This window comes from Dermacentor andersoni, chromosome 1 (assembly GCF_023375885.2).
Source record: "Dermacentor andersoni chromosome 1, qqDerAnde1_hic_scaffold, whole genome shotgun sequence".
In the NCBI taxonomy this organism is placed as follows: Eukaryota; Metazoa; Arthropoda; class Arachnida; order Ixodida; family Ixodidae; genus Dermacentor; species Dermacentor andersoni.
In genome coordinates this window covers 168,793,623-168,812,862 of record NC_092814.1, presented here as the reverse complement: position 1 = coordinate 168,812,862, position 19,240 = coordinate 168,793,623, and the positions used below count along the sequence as shown (strand labels likewise).

Sequence of the window (19,240 nt, the reverse complement as noted above, 5' to 3'; positions counted from 1 at the left end):
TATCATGAGGGCCATTAAAGTGACTTGTTGCAGTCTAAAAAAAAAAATGAATAGCCTGGCTGCAAATGGCACCAGAGAACACATAGGACAAACAAGAAAACCGAGATGATCTAACAACCAAAAGTTTAATGTACACACCGAGTAAATGCTCGCTGACAAGCAATAGACTTCACATACACAAAAAGGAGAAGCAAAAATTCATGTGCGTTTCCTGACAGGAAATGCATCCATTTCTAACGGAGGCCGTGCTGACAAGATTAACCCAGCATTTTTAGATTTACAGCTTCCGTAATTTCTCTAGGCAGCCGATCTGCACAGAATGCTAGCTTCTTCCTCTACAATGCACGCTCAGATGTGGAGAGTGCATTGTAGAGGAAGAAGCTAGCATTCTGTGGAGATCGGCTGCCTAGAGAAATTATGGATGCTGTAGATGCAAATACACTGGGAGAATCTTGTGTCAGCATGGCCGCTGTTACACTTTCAGAGATGGATGCATTTCCTGTTGGGATCTGTATGGACACACATCAGATCTTGCTTCTGCTTTTTGTGTAAATTCGATTTATTGCTTGTCGAACAGCATTTACTCGGCATGTTCAATAAGCTTTCATTTGTTAATACACCTCATGATTGTCTTGGTCTCTAGCAGAAAGCCGTTCATTCTTTCTACAGTGAAGCTGTATATGCCTAGGCGAAACACTCATGGTTCGATCCCAAAAACCCTAGTGTAGGGGTATGAGCCATTGCATTCGTCTTGCATGATGGACGGAGACATTTCTTGTTGGGTAGACATAGAAATGCTTATGCATTTCAAACATACATTATATCTGCGTATTATTGCAGGGAAGGGACACAGAGGGGGATGGAGTTAAGACAAGATCATGATGTCATTATTATCACAGCAAAGGTGTGGTGGGCCATTGGCTAGACAGATAGTGACGTCGTTTCTCTCTAGCAGCAGAGCGCGCGTGCAGAAGTCTCTCCGACTTCCCAATAGGTTCGAAAATGTGTCCCTGTATTTAATTAAATGAAATGTGCAGCCCCAGTGTGTCACTTCGTAACTACAGTGCATAACTGAGTCATAAACATTATGATTAACGCATTACAAAACACAAGTGCGTAACATAATTCAGAAAGACTTTGATGGACCCGCTGGATTAACACAATGAACCACTCCATTGCACTTTCTATGATGGTGATCTTGCAAAGTGCAATGTGTGGCATTCCAATTAAAGAATGTGATAAACCCAAGCCAAACATGTGCATAACCTCATTAAGAAGCGCAGACATAACCAATAATATAGAAAGACTTGAATAAACCATTGGAATTAACCCAGTGATAAACACCGGGACTGCACATTTCAGCTTTGCTGGTTCACCGTCTCTACAGGGTGCATGGGCAGTAACTTTTTCTGTTATTGTTTGTTAAGTATTGTATAATGTTGTGCCAGTAAAACACGTTGGGCTAGTTGGTGCAATGTATTGGTACTGCTTTTTTTGCTGGTTTTTTTCTTAATGTTGTGCCCTTCTTCCGTTTGTAACAACTTTTTTATTCCCCCTTGCATAATACTCCAACCTTGCAGCCTGCGAGGTATATAAATAAATAAGTACATAAGCACGTCATGCATTCATTTTGTGCGTGGAACAAAAACGCATTGATAAGCTTAGACATATAGTCATTGCTTCACACTTTCGAAATGAATAATTATAGCTTGCTATCGACATTGAAGCAGCCTTTCGACAGCTAGAAAAAGAATCAGTTTTTCCAGCTCTGAACATTGAATTGCAGGAAATGCAAGCAGGCGTAAAATTCTCCCAATATAATCTGTTTAGGAATACCAAATTGGAATAAACATTGAGGCTTGCATTTGTACTTTCTCTGGCTGAGCAATCTAGTTTGAAATGACTCCCATAAGCATGTCGTAACAATGTTGATCTAATACAGATTAAATGCATGACTAGCTTAAGAAATCTGGATGATTGCTATATATTACAGTGAAGAAACTATAATATCTAATAACATTAATAATATAATAATAATATTTAATTCCACAACACAGGCTAACCGTGAGAGGCGTGCGAGGCTGAGCAGAAAGCTGAAAAATTCTACGGCAAATGCGCCTGCCGTGGGCCTACGATCCTGCATTACGAATAGCGCGTATTGATATGGTCTTCTTGTTAGAAGTTCCGAGTATACTACCAGCGCGAGACACGGGACAACAAAGTGGACGAGAAGCGTGTCTTTTAGAATGCTATGTTACAACGTACAGGTTTCTACGAAAGTGACGGTAACTGCTCGAAACATTTGATGCGTCGGCTTTTGCGCCTTTAGAAATATTTAGAGAGGGCTCCCATATATATATATTCGCAGCGCAAGCACGGCGATGGACGAACCAGGCTAGCGCTAAGGTTGAATTTCACAACACGATTTTCATTCCACGTCGTAATCACACAGATCGTTTGAGGCTTCGTGCAGGGGCACACGCGGGCGTTCGGGTTGGTGCTTCTTGTTGCGTTTGGCGTAAGAATATGGCTAGGAGCAGGCACCACATATGCGCAATGACGGGCAATATACACGAATCATTTCTCCAGAAGCTGACGCCGAGCACGGGTAGCGCGAGGATCTTGTTGGGCTCACACGACAACTTCGTAGCAGCCGAATTCCGAATACTGCATACACGGTGAGGGTAGCTATATGAACTTGTCGATAGGTCATCTTTTAGATTGTTGTAGCGCAGGCAGAACGAAACGGTCATAGAATGTAGATAAGACAACACACAGCGCTGAACCACCTGCGAACAGCTGTTTACGTGCGCGATGTCGCACTGAACTACAGAAACCGCCGTCGCGCACCCCAAGACAAATCTTAACTAACGTTTTTAAATTAGTAAACGTATATATTATTTGCTTCTAATCAAGAGAAGTCAATAATATTATAGTGTAAACGTTTTATTCACTACAATAAAAGAATTATGCAGCGTGTGCCACGAAGCCTGGCAGTAAGCAACCCTGGGCGTCGCACCAGTCGCATTGTTGAAATCGCAATCATGTGAAATGAGCCCTCAAAAAATCGCATTGCGACGCGTGCGACAGCACCGATTTTCGTCGTTGCAGTCGCAGCATGTGAAACAGCCTTTTCTCACGCGCTATCGCTTCACGAAGCAAACAGTTCGTGAGCTGCTCGCCTTTGTGCCACTTGAAGCGAGCGGCGACAACCGAGGATTGCCGCTGACACCCATGCAGCAGCTGCTTGTGGCACTGAGATTTTACGGCGCCGGAACCTTTCAAATTGTGAGCGGAGACTTGGTCAATGTGTCCCAGCCCACGGTGTGCCGCACGGTGAAACGAGTGACGCGCCTTCTTGCAAGGTACCTGTTCCGAGCAGTCGTCCGCTTCCCGGATGCCTCACAGCTGTCAGGTGTGATGCGAGATTTCTACGAGATCGCCCACTTCCCCGGGGTGACGGGCTGCATCGACGGCACACATGTACGCATAAAGAGTCCCGGAGGCGATGACGCAGAAGTTTACCGCAACCGCAAAGGAGTGTTTTCTATTAACGTTCAGGTAAGCCCTTTCTCACCATGTGTAGGGATCGTACGTAAGCGATTAGTTTTGCAGAAACGTAGAAGCAGCGGTAAAAGTCATATTACAATTCTCGCATGCTGTTTTAAGTAACTGTGTTACGCGCGTCATATTCGTTCACACGCTATATTTGACGGAGAGACGGTACGAGTGCCGCTGTTTAGTCGAATGTGTGGTCTCAACTGTAGCGCTGCGGCAAGGACGAGCTTCGCTTGCTGATCACGAAGCAACTGATATGATGTGCGCGCGCACATATTTTTATTTCACAACGTAAGAAATGGGCTATCACACTTCTGTCCATCGTGACCACTACAAGCTGTGCAACAAATTCCGTATTTACATGTGCCGTGGCAAAAACAGGGCGGTGAATTATGGGCCACATGAAATTTTTAGTTAGTTGAAAATTTCTGCGAGATAGCCTTCAGTTGTTTTCAGATTTTTATCTTCCGTGTTGCTGGGAGGTAAAATGTACTGACAGTTGTTGCAACGACAACATTTCGTTCCTGCACTCATACTCTAGTTTTCTTTTTTCTTTTTTTGCAGGCGGTTGCCTGACCAATGCTGCAATTCTTCAACGTTGTAGCGAGCTGGCCGGGGTCTGCCCATGACAGTCGCATATTTGACAATTCTAAAGTACGAGTTATGTACGAACAGCACCGTGTGCCTGGTCTGCTGCTTGGAGACATGGGCTATGCCTGCTCTCCTTTCTTGATGACCCCCCTTGCTGAGCCAGGTCCAGTCAACTCACCAGAAGGCAGGCAAGTAATGCCTAATCCTTTCAGGGGTGTATATGATAGGTAACACCTCTCCCCATAATAACATACTATGTTTTTGTAAAGCTATGCAATACACCTGAGGTGTATTAAAGTGAGTAGCTGTAATGCATAAGCAACACGTTCCTCTGTTATCTGTTGCTGCACCAAGAGCGCACAGATGGTGTTGCCTATATAGCGCGAGATTGTTACAGTTCCGTTCAATATAATGGTCGGTAATGAAATATGGCTGGGCAGAACGAATGCAAATCTAGGAAGGTGCTACATCGTTTGCAGGAAATGGAATGTATTTGTAACCATTCAATGTAGATCTGTGCTAACTACACAGAATAACAGCTTTGGAACAATATAATGTACAGTGTGTATTCGAAAACTAATTGCATTGTATTGTCATTCTATCAGGTACAACAAGGCGCACATCAAGACCCGCAACTCCATAGAAAGGGCCTTTGGAGTGTGGAAAAGGCGCTTTCCATGTTTGGACATGAAGCTGCAGCACAAGCCTCGTAATGCAGCTCGCATAATAACTGCTTGCGCTGCCCTGCACAACGTGGCCCTCCTACGAAGAGAACCCGAGCCACTCGGTCTCCATGTTCCCACCAGCCGATGCAGACGTACAGGAAGAAATACTTGCCAAGAGCACCTGCCAACTGTTAATGGTGTGGGGGACAATCTACCTGGCATGCGTGCACGGCAACTTCTTATCCAGAGAAGTTTCTCTTAAGATTGTTGTTTGAAATCCACCTCGTGTTTCTGAATAATAGGGGTGTGTGAACAGTGAATTTTGAGACTGAATCGAATGGAAATCTAGCAGAATCAAATCGAATGGCTTTGGAATAATGAAGAGGCATTAGCAGCATTAATATAAAACAATGCTCACATCCTAGTATAGTCGGAAAGTTTCTGTCATTACATAGCACATTATGAAGTGTTTATTAAAAGCACAAAGAGCATCATGAGCAGACCAGTAGTTTCTTTGTATGCGCAGAACTCTTTAGAGTGTGCAAATGGTCACTGTATAGCCTGTAATGTATGGCTACCGAAGCAACGTAGCCTGTTCCACTACGCGAGTTCTCATGTTTTATGTCCATACTATGCCCGAGGGGTAAAAACTTACCGTGCTTTTGCTCCAATTTTGTTTAATTAGGCGCAGTTGAATAGTTTACTAGTGAATACCCCTAGTGAATAGTTGGGTAATGGTTCTATGTGTCGTGTGGCGTCTGTATGGCACTACAGACAGACGAAATGTAATAAGACCATGTGTGCTAAAAACTCCGTTACTGATTAGACACGCAGCCTCAGGGTGTCATGCAGCTTTTATTCATTGCATTCAATTTTGCAAGCTCAACTTGCTTTTGAAGATTCAATATTTCTATTTTGAGCTTATGCTCATCATTTCTTTTTTTCAAGTTGTCTGCATGCTCCTCTTGCATCAGACGCATTCGCAACTTTTGCTCCTCCCTGAGTAAAGCAATCCTGACTTCATTTTCGGAAGCCAAAGTTTTCTCTAGGAGTGCCATCCTGCTTCTGGGTGGCCTCTCGCTTGTAAATTCTCTGGCTCGTTCTGGCTCGTTCTCCTTGTTTGACTCAAGAAGCTCTGGCGCAGCTGTAGTGTGATCCACAATGGGTGAACTTGTAGCGTTCAAGTCATTATCCATTGAGTGGTCGTGTTGTACTAGATGGCCAGGGCTCCTGTGCTCCTTTGAAAGGATCATTAGTTCAAAATTATACTCATCATGTGGCACACACTTTGCATCGCTGAATGTAAATGCCACAACAAATTGCTTTCGACATATTCAGCTGAGGGTTTTCAAAAAGCCTAAATGCCTTCTAAAGACATATGTAACTTCTCCGCACTGTACAACAAACAGGCTGAAGGTACCAATTGCACAGACATGTATACAGCATCAAAGCCTCAGAAAACACGATAAACTGGGAAGTGGTTCCTCCCACTTTCCTCACAGCAGATTGCCTTCAAGTTTCATGCCACAAAAACTTTGCAATGTGTTTCATGAAATAGTACTATACCATAATAGTCATATGTTGCTTCCACTTCTCCTGTTATCATCGGCTGCAGGAGCCGAACAACAGGCTCACTGTCGACGGGGGGGAGGTAGGTTGCGCCATCAGAGTCTTCTTCATTCGGTATTCTGGTGGCCATGTGGCCTGCCACAGCCCCAACCAAAGCCGACAGTGGTGTCATGCCTGCTGCAGCAGGTCCTCCTCCTAAAGAAATGCGCAACAGTTGTAACATTCTATGAAGTACATTTATGAAGTGCTTTGAGTGGGCCCGTACACAATGCACATTGAATAAAAATTTTCAACATATTTGATTTTAAGCAGGTTGCTGAAACTGCTGTGACCCACTCTTTTACTCGCATCCTCTCCAGTATTGCATGCAAGGTATATTACAGTATCACATTGTGCCACATTTCATGTTCTCTAATCTTTGTATAAATGTGTTAATATTTTCTTAGTACATGTATTTTTGTTACCTGCATTGCCTTTCAGCGTATATTTAGAAGACCATGTGGTATTGCATAAAATGTCACTGCTGTATTGTGGATACAATACACAATGCTCATTGAGGCTGTTCTGAGCCTCGCCGAAATAGGGTGCAGCAAACTTCTATGCACATACAAACAAGTAGGCAGGCTGTTATAGTAATAGGGCATTTCAGGAGTTACAAAATGTGATTCAGTGCCAAATTTTGTGAACTGGAGCTTATGTGTATCTGATCGTACTGAAATAAAGTACCCTGAGCGTGTCGAACTACTGCTAAGCTGTTTTTGCCGGCATACAATTATGTCGGGGTACCATTAAAAAGACGTTACTTTTCAGAGCAGTAGAATGAGCATAATTTGCTGTTTGAACAGCTCGCTTGTTGCATAACTACTTCTAGCCTAATGCCTGCGTTTAGCAAACCTAAGCTGTGTCAGCTCGTGTGTTACCCTACGCCCCATGTGACCCCCATTATGTGTTCCAGCATATGCACCACGCGAGAAGTGCTTGCGCATCACGTTCATCACTTTGAGGAAAAAGCTTTTGTACCGTGCACCATTTCGGCCAGCTGCAAATCTCAACTCTACACGAAGCACACGTGTAAGCAGTGCAGTACAAACGCGCGAAAACGTGGCAATGTTCATTTTCGTGACAACGTCGAAACGTGGAGACATAAATAACACGAACATACAGTACGATGCACTGTTCGTGTCACTTATACGTAGCGGTGTGTCGTTGTTTTCGCAGTCAATGACGCGAGCCTCGGCAAGCATGCAATCACCGAAGCCAATATACTGTCGACACCACACACACAGACACGCAGTTTGACAACACAATTCCAATGACCTACACAATGGTACTAGTCTTCAACGTTCCATCATCAATAAAAGATCGCTTACCCGTCTTGTGAATTTTTCTTTTTTCTTCGGAATTCTCTTCTTTCCATTTCTGCTTCATGTTTCCCCAACATTTCTTCAGCTGCTTGGGGTCGCGAGGCGTGACACCATGCTGTGCATTGTACTCCACAGCGAGCTTCTTCCACGCCGCAGTTTTCGCGCTTAGGGATGCCACGTCCGTCTTTTTACATTCTAGAACTTTTTTATGATTGTTGACTAAGCTCAAAAGAAGCGACTTCTCCTCGGATGTGAAGCGCGGTGCCGGTTTTCTGGAGCCACACGGTGCGGTCGTCTCCTCCGACGCCATTTTAAAAGTGACCGTCCAGCGGCAGTGGATCGACTTGGATGGTTATGGCTGTTTTCGTGCGATTTTCTTTTATTTATTTCTTTTTTCTGCCAATGCCTCTCTGCAAACGGGCACCTAGCTTAACCTTTCAGGAAATCGTCGGTTCTACAGATATATAAATTATTATTACTGTCATTCAATCTGGTAACCTCGCTCCCAGACACACCGCGGCGTAGCTTGGGCTTGACTTGACGAAGGAAGGCAGCGAGAACGTTTATGAAACGTGATCGCTGCCTTCAGCGTGTTCAAGTCGGGTGTAGTCTTGAGCAGGACTTGTTCAAGTCAAGGCGCAGCTTCAAGTTAAGGCGCATTTCTGAATACGGGGGTTATTCACGTCATGTAACCTTCATCTCACGTCTATTGCCGTCACCTCGCCTCCGCGCTATTTCCCCCATGCTTCGGCGGTCCAATTCTCCGCCGAGGGAAAACTAACAGCCGCAGTTCCTGCGGCAAGAACTGCGCTGTCGTCGATATTTTGGAGGCCTAATACTTTGCCCCCTAATGAAATCATAGTGTTTCTAGATGGTGTCGTGACCGAAGCTCTTGTCGACACAGGAGCTGTCGTTTCTGGGATAAGTGAACTGCTGTGCCGGCAAACTGAAAAAAGAGACGATACCTGTTCCTGACCGGTCATTACGCATGGCGAGCTTGCAGCACGTTACGCGTTTGGCAGCTTGCACCACTCGTGTTTTGATTGAAGACGTGCCGTATGTTGTCGAAATTGTCGTCCTCTCGCGTGCGTCACATGGTGTTATTCTATGTTGCGACTTCCTTTCCGAACATCATGCTGTAGTCGACTGCCCTCGTGCACAACTGGCCCTGTATTCGTTCAGTACGATCATCGCAGACCCTACGTGCCGGTCAGCTAAAGTGCTCGTCACTGCCAACGTCGTCATTTCTCCGTTCTCGGCCGCCTTAGAGTCCATCCGCTGTGGCTCTATTACCGATTCAAGTGCTTTTTTACGCTGTCGGAATATTGTGCCCATCGCCGGAACCTCGTACTTCCGTTTGCTTCCATCGAACTTGCTGATGGTTGCAGTGCAGTTTACGCGTGCAATCCCTTTCTCTGCCCTTCAACTTTATTACACCGCAAGCGTCTCGGCAATCTGGACACTTTTCATGCCATTTTCTATTCCCAGGCATCTTATGATGTGGCACTACTGCCTCTTGATGTAGTGACTTCTGCCACCGCACCGAACGTGACCAAGACACCTTGTTGCGCAGCATAGATAACGCCCTCACTCAAGCCCATGGAAGCCAAGTCGTTCAACTATTTGAACGTTTTCGTGCGTCTTTTGACCTCGACCAACCTTCCTTGGGGCGCACGTCTGCGGTTGGTCTCCGTATTGACACTGGTGACCATGCTTCACTGCGCCAGCATCCTACCGGGTATCCCCGACCGAACGCCCCGTTATTCGCGACCACGTCGATGATACCCTGAAACATGGCGTGATTCAAGACTCCCACAGTCCCTCGGCTTCTCCGGTCTTGTTGGTGCGTAAAACGGATGGTTCGATCTGGTTTTGTGTCGATTACCGCCGACTAAACAAGATTACACGCAAGAATGTCTATCCGCCACCGCGTATTGTTGCGTATTCCAGGGTAGCGTATCGTACTGCTGCCGAGTAGTAGCGACGCCTGCCTATCGAAGCTCGACTGACGTTACTATTGGCAGAGTCCTTCCATGTTTTTTCTGGTCACGAAACTGCCGCCTCAGTTTCATATAGCGCCAGCGCCCGCCGCTAGAGGCGCAACCGTGCATGAGAGGGCATGCGAACGCCGCTACCGCTGTGGTTGTGTGTGGGGCAGCCTCGGTATTCTAGCTTTCTCAACTTCCTCAACGATCGCTTTAGTTTCACGTAACTATTTTTAACATTGAATATAATTAAATTACTGCCTGAGCGTGTCTTCTGCGATGATATGAGCGCACGGGACGAAAAAAAAAGCCGCTCATAACATGGAGCTTGCGGCGGTCTCAGACCAAAAAGAAGAAAGATCTGGAATTTTAAGAGCCAGAACCGCGATACGATTATGAGGCACGCCGTAGTGGGGGACTCGGGATTAGTTTTGACCACCTGGGATCCTTTAAAATGCACCTAAATTTAAATAAACGGGTGTTTTGCATTTCGCCCCCGTCGAAGTGCGTCCGCTGTACACGGCCGGGCGGTCCCGGTCCGGATTTCTTCGTCATCGCCATTCGCCTCAACGCTTCGGTGGGCTCCGCTTTTTAATATTTGCCTTAAATTAAACACCGCGCATTCGCAACAAAACGCCAATGGTCCCACTTATCACCAGATGAGTAAGCGCCAATTCTCCGTTGCGCATAGCGCCAGATTGTTCGCCGAGCACAGCTGTTCAGTTTCTGTTAAACTGTGCCATAGAAGGACTCTGTGGGCAGTATCTTATAACGAGATCAAAAGAATGAAATTGCTATTGCAAAGGGCTGCTACCGTAGAATACTTAATGACAAAGAAAAGGGAACTGAGCTGCTCGGTGCGCTTAAGATTTCTTGCAAAGCGATGTCATTTCTGAATAAGATTTAGGTAGAATTAATGCAAGACGAACTTCGCTACTAAATGTCTTCCTAGACAATCACATGTAAGAAGACAGGACAGACAGACCTGTCCTGTCTTCTTACATGTGATTGTCTAGAAAGCGCAACCAATGTTTCCTATTACAATGAACCAACTTGCCCAACAACGCATCCTGCTAAATGCCTTCGGTGCGGCTTTTAACAACGGATTAAGGCGAACCTGAAGTGTTAGGACCTGCACAGTTGAAACTAGCTGTAATTAGGCAATTGCCTTAGCAAGCAGTCGTTTAGAAGCGTCAGTAAGCCCAGCACTTCACTGCTCGTGGTTTCGACGCAGAAACGACGAGACTAGGTATTTTGGTTCTTAATTCGCAACTATTTACAATATGTTAAAATGTTGCAATCACCGGTCCTGATATTCTTATCATGGTCGAAAAATGAAAAAAAAACTTTATAATTCGATTAAGAAAATAAATAAAACGTGTTGGTGCAAAAACAAAATACAAGCACGATCATTTATTTATCATGTAAAATAAGCGGAGCGAAATACAGATAGCACGGAGGCGTCCGGTCACAAATGGTCCACCATTCACAATGCACGAAGTTTGTTAAAAGCATGACACTGATATAATACGCATAAAGAAATAAGATCAAACGTGAGAGGTATGCATTGGGAGGCAGGAAACAAACACCAGCAAACGAATGGCAATAAGTACAGAATGCATAGTCGATTGTTTCTATAAACAAGAAAGTGTAAAGCATAAGCATGTCATAACACACGGCTAAAGAACTCTCAAACGAACACAAGTAGCCACATCACAAATACAGCAATTTTTTTTAAATGGCTAGTTAGAGATACCACCTTTCTACTTCTTCAGCTGTTACTTAAACATGCAGACAAAACTTGCTCAGCAAATCACAATACAAATGTAGCTAACAGTGTGCTAATAACCTTCTTACTCATAGCAGCTTATAGGCTTAAAAGTACGTGCAATTGAAGAATTGTAGCCCATCATTAGCCAAGACTAAAGGACAATGGAAAATAAAACAATGCATATTATTCTGTTTTAACACTTGCATTTAAAGGAATTCTAATGCTATACCTTTCATAGATGGTCGGGGTAAGGGCGCTATTGCTGTGAACTACTCTATCCTGGTATAACACAAATTGAGGCTGCAACAAAGCATAAAGCAAATGTGTTCAGCGTCGGCTTCTCACGCTCCAGGGACACGTCGTCGCCGTTGATGTTGAAATTGTACGCAGTGACGATGTCCGAGGCGTCAAAGTGTTTCGCGCACACACGTGTATACTTCGATTCGAAATTAAAACCGCCACTTTCCTGCCGCGGTATGGCCCGCTTCCATTTCTCGCGCTGCTCCTTGTTATTAGGTAAACAGAACAACGACACCTTTTCGGTCGTGCCCTTGTAGCCGGAACGGCACCCAGGCACGCAACACGTGTTCGGCATCATTGTCCCACCCCACCACTTCAACCAAACAGCCCAACACTCGAAAAATAGCACAGCACATGCACAGAACGTACCCGAAAAGTCAGCTCGCCTCGCACTGCGCACGCATTTCGGTACGCGAACGATGCCCTCTGTGGCACAGTGGCGCCGCGTCGCGGCACCTTTGGGCAGCATATGAACCTCTCCCATAGCGTGACGGCGGAGTTTCGTGACCAGAAAAACATGGAAGGACTCTGCTATTGGGTAGCGTGGACTTGTCGGCGGGCTGCAGGCATCCGGTAGACCATGGCGACCGGGCAAGGAAGAGACGATTTCTAGTGCGAAACTTGCACGGTTTATTCAAAGGTTGGTGAAAAAGATTAGAAGAGAATCAAGTGATCTAATAAGTACATTTCAGCCCCTTAAATAGGCTCTCTACAATCGTGGGAGGGATCTTGCTGTCGTCGACGTCACGTGTCAGGCACATAAAGTCTGCTGCAAGGAGGAAGGCGTCCCGCCTCCTGGAATTGTAGACGCTTGTCCGTCTCTTTTGCGCGTTGCTGGATCGTGGAAGTTCTCCTGTAGAGATGGGCCGTTCGAGGAAAGGGTCCCTCTAAAGTCGCACACACACACACACACACAAAAGAGGCCTGCAAACACTGTGGGGCTTCCGCCAGACCGGCAGACACTCGAAATGGTCATGGCGAATTAGGAAGTCATGCTTCATTTCGACGAAGAAGGTCGGGTGAGAGAAATTCCTTTCTCAACGTGGTGCGGGACGCCAACCGTAGCAGGAGCAGTCACGCCTCATTTCGACGAGGCATGGTGAGAGAAGGTCGGGTGAAATCCCTTTCTGCACGTGGTGCCAGACGCCAACCGTAACAGTATTGACAACGCCCGGAATTGCCTTCAAGGAGCCGAATACTTCTGGTCGCTGGATCTGTGTTCTGGCTACTGGCAAGTGCCCATGGCTGAATCCGACCACCCAAAACGGCTTTTGTCACGCCTGATGGTTTATATGAATTTAATGTGATGCCTTTCGTCCTTTGCAACGCGCCTCAACTTTCGAGAGGATGATGGACCCTATTCTCAGACGCTTCAAATGGCAGACCTGTATGTGCTACTTAGACGATATAATAGTATTTTCTGCAAAATTTTCCTCTCACATCGCTCCCCTTGAACAAGTTTTCAAGTGTTTGACAGTCAAAGGATTACAGCTAAACTGAAAAAAATGTCGTTTTGGCGCCCGTAAGCTTACGAACTTAGGCCACGTAGTGTCGAAAAAAGGCATCTTACCCGATCCTGCGAAGCTTCGTGCGGTTGCCGACTACCCCAAGCCCTGCAATCTAAAGGAGCTCCATAGCTTCATCGGGTTGTGCTCGTATTCCCGGCCTTGCATCCGCAATTTCGCCTCCATTGTCGCCTCCTTGACGCAGCTTCTTGCCGGCAGCACTGACCTCTCGACTTGGAATCCCGAGTGTGATGAGTCATTTACAACGCTTAGCCGACTCTTCACATCACCTTCAATAATGCGTGACCTTGGTAATCCCCCACCTACTGAAATGCATACGAGTGCTACTGGTATCTGACTTGGTGCCGTACTCGCCAAACGCAAGCATCGCTTTGGCGACTATGTTGTGGCATATGCCAACCGTACACTAATAAAGGCCGAGCCAAATTACTCCGTAACGGAAACGGAATGCTTAGCCATTGTTTGGGCATTCGCTAAATTTCGTACTTCCTTTTACGGTCGTCAGTTTGACGTTGTCACCGACCACCATGCCCTGTGTCGGTTATCGTTGTTGAAAGATTTCACTGGACGTCTCGCTCTTTGGGCTTTACGCCTTCAAGAGTATGATATTTGTGCCAGTTATCGCTCGGGACGAAAACACTCGCACGCTGACGCCCTCTCCCGTTCGCCACTGCCTTTTGAACCTGTCTGCTCAACAACTTCCACCTGCAATTCGTCATCACTTACCATCACCGACATGCCGGCGGAACAGCGCAAAGACGCCTGGATTACTTCGCTGCCTGACCATATATCGCGATCTTCGGCTGACTCGCCCTCACGCACCCTTCGTCGTCAAGCTCCACACTTTGCGGCTCCCGAAGGCTAGTTGTACCATCGCAATTACTCGCTCCTTGTTATTCCTCGACATCTGCGCTCGGACATTTGTAGTGTTTTCCACGATGACCCCCAATGTGGGGCGCTGGCACATTCAAAACGTACTCGGGTCGTCGCCTGCGGTACTACTGGCGCGGCATGTACCGCTACGTTCGCCAGTATGTTCGGTCATCCCCTACGTGTCAGCGCCGCAAGACACGTAGGGGATGACCGAACACGTAGCCAGAAATTTCGCCCGGGGGGGGGGGGGCTTAGTTTGAATCTTTGTTTCCTCGTTATGGAGTTTGTCGAGGGATAAAATACATGAATAATAACCGCATTGCCATTGCCAAAGATGCTGCAAGGGAATTTGAACGCTACGCACTGTGAAGACAAGTAAAATATGACTTTTTCATGAAAGAATACACTCGTATGTCCCAAAAAATGTACCCGAAATAACTGATAATAATACTTCCATGCTTTTTGTATATTTAATAAGTAAAGAAAATATTGTCACCCAGCTATCACAACTAACACAGTTTACCACCGACAGATTGGCAAAAAAACGTCTGCCTTTTGCGATGGCTGGTCCTTGGAGAGCGTGCGCGCAACCACGAACTTCGTCGTTCTCGCCTTAAGGGTCCCGTGTCATCACGTGGAAACTTATTTTGCGTCATTGCTCCCCTCTCAAAAGCGACCGGCCCGGTCGCTTCAAGGGCAGCGGGCGCGCACTATGGGCAAGAGTGCCAACATGCAACAAAAAACATACAGGAATGTACACAATGCTGAAGCGGTTTGTGAGGGTTGCTTATCCCTCGCGTGCGTAGTACGGCTTCATCCGTACTACATGGACGACTTCAGCACGGGGACGGCGTCGGTTCGAACCAGGATCAGAGCTTTGTAGCAGCACCTCGTAGTTCACATCACTGAGGCGGCGTACAATTTCATAGGGGCCGAAATAGCGGCGCAACAATTTCTCTGAGAGCCCACGGTGTCGGATAACTGTCCACACCCACACGCGGTCGCCTGGTAAGTACTGGACAATCCGTCGGGTCCGGTTGTAACGGTAGGCGTCGGTATTCTGCTGGGTGGGGATGCGATTCCGAGCAAGCTGGCGAGCTTCCTCGGCTTTCTCGACGAAATCTTCAGTGGTGTCATTCCTTGTGGCTCCGTGGTCTACCGGGAGCATGGCGTCTTAGGGGGTTGTAACGTGACGTCCGTAAACAAGCTCGAATGGTGTAAACTCGGTGGTCTCCTGCACAGCGGTATTGTAAGCAAACGTGACGTATGGCAAAATTTCATCCCATGTTTTGTGTTCCACATCAATGTACATGGAGAGCATGTCGGCTAATGTTCTGTTTAGGCGCTCTGTTAAGCCGTTAATTTGGGGATGATAGCCTGTGGTTTTTCGGTGGTAGGTGTGCGTCAGTGTGACGACTTGTTACAATAACTCCGCTGTAAACGCTGCACCGCGGTCAGTAATGAGTACAGCGGGTGCACCATGACGAAGCACGATGTTGTTGACGAAGAAGCTGGCTACTTCAGCAGCAGTTCCCCGTGGCACAGCTTTCGTCTCCGCAAAGCGAGTTAAATAGTCAGTTGCCACGATTATCCACGATTATCCACGTGGGGAACGGCCCAAGAAGGTCCATTCCCACTTGCTTGAACGGCGCCGGACGCGGATCCAAAGGCTGAAGGAGGCCGGCAGGCTTGACGGGTGGAACTTTACGCCTCTGACAGTCACGGCACGTTCGCACATAGCGCTGAACCGACGAAAATAGGTGTGGCCAATAGTATTTTCGCCGTATGCGCGCTAATGTCCTCGCGAAGCCTAAGTGACCGGCACAGGGATCGTCGTGACACGCCTGTAAAACTTCCTCGCGCAGTGCCGTCGGGACGACCAGAAGGAACGTTTCCTGGCTGTTCTCGAAATTTTTCTTGTACAGGACATCGTTTCGCAGGCAGTACGACGTCAATCCTCGTGAAAGTGGGCGTGGGACAACAACGTCAGCTCCCTCGAGATATCGGATGACTGGAAGCAGCTCAGAGTCTGCACGTTGATAGTCAGCCATCCGCACCACGTCGACGACACCAAGAAACGGCAAATCTAGCTCCAAGTCGGAGGATATCAATGGAATAGGAGTACGTGACAAGCAGTCAGCGTCGCTATGCCTATGGCCGGATCTATAGACAACAGTTATGTAGTATTCCTGGAGGCGGAGGCTCCAACGAGCGAGGTGACCTGACGGGTCTCGTAGATTGGCAAGCCAGCAGAGCGAGTGGTGATCACTGATCGCTCGAAATGGCCGGCCGTATAAGTAGGGTCTGAACTTGTTGATGGCCCACACGACTGCTAAGCATTCTTTTTCGGTCGTTGAATAATTAGCTTCTGCTGTTGTCAGACTACGACTCGCATACGCAATTACACGTTCTGCGCCATCTTGCCATTGAACCAGAATGGTGCCGAGTCCTACTTTGCTGGCGTCGGTGTGTATTTCAGTTGCCGCGGTGTCATCAAAATGTGCTAGCACTAAAGCGGATTGATGGCGTTTACGCAATTCGGTGAAGGCCTGCTCTTGGTTTTCCGTCCACGCAAAGGGCACATCTTGTCGCGTCAGTCTCGTGAGCGGTTCAGCAATCCTTGAGAAGCCTTCAACGAAACGACTGTAGTAAGCGCAGAGGCCCAGGAACCGCTGAACAGCCTTTTTGTCTTTAGGACGAGGAAACTCGGCAACGGCAGCGAGTTTTTCTGGGTCTGATCGTACTCCTTGGGAGCTGACCACGTGACCTAGAAACTTGAGTTCCTGGAAGCCAAAGTAACATTTTTCAGGCTTGATGGTGAGGTTGGCCTTGCGTATTGCGGTAAGGACACTTCGTAGCCGGGCGAGATGTTCATCGAACGTGCTGGAAAACACAACGTCGTCTAGGTACACTAGACACGTCTGCCACTTTAGTCCAACGAGTACAGTGTCCATCATTCGTTGAAACGTAGCAGGAGCGGAACAGAGACCGAAAGGCAGCACTTTAAATTCGTACAGCCCATCGGGAGTCCCGAAGGCGGTTTTTTCACGGTCACGCTCGTCCACTTCGATTTTCCAGTATCCTGACTTTAGGTCTAACGAAGTAAAGAACTGAGCATGACGCAGACCATCCAAAGCGTCATCGATCCGTGGCAGGGAATAAACGTCGCGTTTGGTGACTCGGTTAAGCCGTCTGTAGTCAACGCAGAAGCGGAGTGTGTTGTCTTTCTTTTTTACTAGTACGACAGGCGATGCCCACGGACTTGTCGACGGCTGGATGACGTCATCATTTAGCATTTCTTGAACTTGACGCTTAATCGCCTCCCGCTCCATAGGTGACACGCGATACGGATGCTGACGAACAGGCCGTGCCGACTCCTCTGTAACGATCTGGCGTTGCGTAATGGAAGTGCGCTGGACTTTGCATTCCATGGAAAAACAGCCGGAGAATTCTGTCAGTAGGCCCAGCAGCTGATCCTTCTGTACATCTGCTAAGTCAGCCTTAATGTGGACGCGGGTATTCAGGCTGGTGTGAGTTGTTGCATCCGGTGAAGTCACTTGTAATGTGCGGATGTCTGAGAAGTCAGCAATGTCGTTCAGGAATGCCACAGCTGTACCTTGAGGGACGTGCTGATTGATACTCATGGCTGAAGTTTGTCAACAAAACTTGCGAGCACTTATGCTGTACTCGAACAAGGCCCCGGGTGATGCAGATGTGTATTTCGAGCAGCAGCGGGATATTTGCCTCGGCAATACCCCCATAGCCGTCGAATGCGTCGCAGGTGACGAGGGTCAATACGCTGCTCCTTGGCGGCACCGTGATGTTCTCGTCAACAATCCTCAAGGCTTTGACATACGTGTAGTCAGTGCTGCTCCCTGCTAAGGCCTGCGCCGTCGAAAACATTACCCGTGACTTTTGTAATTTAATCACAGCTCCATTAGCCTGCAGTAAGTCCATTCCCAGAATTAGGTCCCTCGAAGAGCTTGGGAGGATAACGAAATCTCCTATGTACGTAAACCCACGAATGCTCACTCGCGCTGTGCATCTTCCTACCGGGGTTAGCAGATGGCCTCCTGCAGTGCGAATCTGCGACCCAGTCCACTCGGTAGAAACTTTCTTCAGCTTGCAGGCAAGGTCCATGCTCATAACTGAGGTGTCCGTTCCAGTGTCGATTAATGCCGTTATTTCATCGTCGTCTATGGTGACGGGAATGTTCGACGTTACTACCTCTCGTAAGGTTTTTGACTCCGTCTGTACGTCTGTGTCGTTCTGTTTTCGTCGTTGTCGTCGTAGTGGAGGATCTTGCGTACGGTCGTCGTCAGCGGCCTCTCCTCCGGAGGTCGCTGAACTCAGTTTTCCCGACCCGCCGGGCTAGGCGAGCGGCGTCTCAGAGCGCCGCGAGTAAAGGCTTGACTTGGTGATGGTGACCTGTAACGAGCAGGAGACGACGAACGGGGCTACTGCCATCGCTGATCAACATTGCGACGATTCGCGACGAAACTCTCTATTTCCGGCGGCCGTTCACCAGGTCGTGGACGAGGTGCATTCGGCGAGAATCCACGGTGCCCCACATGACGATAAGGACACATTCTGTAGATGTGTCCGGCTTCACCACAATGAAAACAAACGGGCTTGTAGTCTGTGGTGCGCCAGACGTCGCTCTTCCTAGTCCTTGCTTCGGCGATGTGCGGTGAGCTGCGAGGCGGCCTGAAGCTTACGCCCATTTGTTGAGTGAGGTGTACCATGCTGCACGCACTTGAGGGTGGCGGATGGCGTACTGTTTCAGCGTAACTCATTTCGGCGTGCGGTCCGTGCTGTGGTGCGTCGTACTGTCCAGGAATATGGACGGCCTGTCGGACCTCGGCGCGCACCATTTCCGCAATGGAAAGTTGTCCCACAGGGGCAGTGGTCGTCTGTATCTTCTGCAGTTCCTCCTTGACGACAGCCCTGATGAGTTCTCGCAAGGCGCCAACGTCGTTACCGAGGGTAACGGCAGAGAGCTCCCTTGAAATCATGGCGTCGCGGTTGTTTTGCCTGG

The 19,240-nt window shown here is 47.7% G+C and overlaps 1 pseudogene; it reads left to right on the top strand.

The window, feature by feature from the left end:
- The first annotated feature begins 3,138 nt into the window (after positions 1-3,138).
- On the top strand, positions 3,139-8,428 carry LOC126547017 (putative nuclease HARBI1; annotated as a pseudogene).
- The last annotated feature ends 10,812 nt before the right edge of the window (positions 8,429-19,240 follow it).